The sequence below is a fragment of the Penaeus vannamei genome, chromosome 32 (genome assembly GCF_042767895.1).
Source record: "Penaeus vannamei isolate JL-2024 chromosome 32, ASM4276789v1, whole genome shotgun sequence".
Lineage (NCBI taxonomy): Eukaryota > Metazoa > Arthropoda > Malacostraca > Decapoda > Penaeidae > Penaeus > Penaeus vannamei.
In genome coordinates this window covers 5,142,853-5,145,352 of record NC_091580.1, presented here as the reverse complement: position 1 = coordinate 5,145,352, position 2,500 = coordinate 5,142,853, and positions in this window count along the sequence as shown.

The following is a 2,500-nucleotide window of genomic DNA, read 5'->3' as shown; positions in this document are numbered from 1 at the left end:
TCTACTAAACGAGCAAGATTCTATCAACATTCTCGGGGTCAAATTCAATTACAAACTTACCATCAAACAACATATCGAAAGCTTGGCAAGCAAAGCATTGCAAAAACTGAGTGGCCTTAGGCGGATAATTCACCTACTAACAGCAGATGCTGCCTTTCAGTTGTATAAGTCTCAAGCTCGCTCGGTGACGGAATATGCCTGCTTAGCCTGGAATGGCGCAGCACAAACGCACCTAAGCCTATTAGATAAAGTTGAAGCTCGCGTGGAAAGCTGATCTATCATTCCAGTGCACCGAAAACTCAATATTAGATATTCTTCACACTCCTCTACAAGGCACACAGTCTCAAAACAGAGCACCTGGCACCCCTCAAGCAAGAGCTCCGTCAGGATGGCCCTCCGACCTGGAATCGGACTCGCAACTCCTCGGCTCTGCAGCCTCCAAACGTCAACACTTCAGCATTTCAGAGACACTTTACTTATAGATATGTACTGATGTCGAATATCTTAGACATCAGACATTAGTGTGTATGTTCAGTCAAATTATTGCATTTGAAACTTCAAAGGAATTGTACATATATTAATCACCTAATAGACTGTGATAGGTGGGTGCTTCACGCACAGGGTGATGTGAAGCGATGGTGTGGTAGCCTAGTTAATGTTATGATTTGCATGCCTTCTCGCTTGCAGATGCCGCCGCTGGCTAGCCTAGTGCGAAAAAGGGAGCAGCTATGCATAAGCCTCCTCTGCCAGTGCATAGCCTCTCCATCATCGAGACATCTACAATGCCTCCTCGTGGCCTCCCATGGAAACTGGGGACCTTGCAGTCCCAGGCTAAACTGTGGGGGATCTCAGAGCAGCACGAGGCTCTATAGGTACAGGGTCATGGCCCACCAGCGTGTGGACACGCCCTGGCCCTGAACCAACTCCTACCCCTAGGCCCCCTGGAGTTAATGGGAGGCTCGGAGGAGGTGGGCCTTGCCAGTCCTCCCCCAAGATAAACCTCATCAGCAGTGTTAAATATAAATGGAAATGCTGGGAGGAGGGGAAATGCTCCTCCCTCCCAGCAAGTGAGGCGGGCTGTGGGCCCCATTGGGAGGGAGACTGCCGGGACGTAGGATGTGAATGGGACCTACTCGTCCCGCTTGCATTCTGGTAGTCGCCAGCCTGGAGTAAAGCTTGCGGGGGAAAGGCTTCGGCAGGAGGATGATGGATCCCGTAGCCTGCCTCCCCCTATTATATGGAGCAGTGTCGGCGGGGGTGGCAGAGGTGGCGTCCACCCAGAGTGAATGCCCGGGGCTAAACCTCAGGCAGGAAGTTAGGGTGGGGTCTTGGAACATCCATTCTTTGCGTCTGGATGATCGGTTGCCTCTGCTGTCGAGGGAACTGGGGAAGCTGAGAGTGGAAGTAGCTGATCTCTCGGAGGTGAGAAGACCTGGCCGCGGCATGATTAGTGTAGGTGGCTACATCTACTACTGGTCAGGCCGCTGCGATGGTCAACATCTCCAGGGAGTAGCCATGGCCATCTCCAACAGACTCCAGCCCTCGGTAGTAGAGATTACTCCAGTCGATGAGTGAATAATGGTAATAAGACTGAAGCTAGCATTTGGCTTAATATCTCTTACTGCTGTGTATGCTCCTACCGATGTTTGTAAACTTGACGTGAAAGAGATGTTCTACGCCAAGCTAGCATGTGCCCGGAGGATTGCAGAGGCAATCTCTGGTCACTTTGCAGTGCTTGACAATCTGACGGACCCTGTACTTCTGTGGGACACCTGCAAGTGCGAAACGCTTGATGCAGCTCAAGTAACGATTGGTGAATGCCCGAGAGCTAGACAGAATTTCATTTCACAGGAGACTCTGGATGCCACAGATGCTTGTCGTGCGGCTCATCTGGCAGGGGACCGGGACTTGCACCGTTTTCAGGTGCGCAAAACTCAGTCACTGTTAAAAAGCGACAAGGAACAGTTTATTAGGAGTCTTGCAGAGGAGGTAGAAGGCCATTTCTTAGTAAATGACCTTCGTCCTGCCCTCTTCTCAGGTGACAGTGGTTCGCTTAGTAAGTGGCCAGATCGTCTCAGATCCTGTTGTGGTACAGGACTGTTGGGCTGAGTATTTTGAGCAAGTGTACCGGGTTAATCCACCAACAGTTAACTTGGATGCGGGTAGCTACCGGACCCACCCATCAGTGAAGATCCACCCTCCCTAATTGAAGTTAAAGGGGCGATCTCCAAACTGAAGAGTGGCAAAGCAGCGGGTTTTTACTGCATCCCAGCTGAACTGTTAAAGGCTGGTGGAGAACCTATGGTGCGTGGGTGGCATGCCCTGGTTGCCATCTGGCGGTCCGGTACCATTCCCCCTAACTTGTTGAGGGGTGTGGTCATCCCTCTCTGGAAGGAGAAGGGGGACCGTTGGGACTGCAGTAATCACCGAGGCATCACACTGCACAGTATACTAGGCAAGGTTCTTGCCCACATCCTTCTGAGACGTATCAGAGACCACC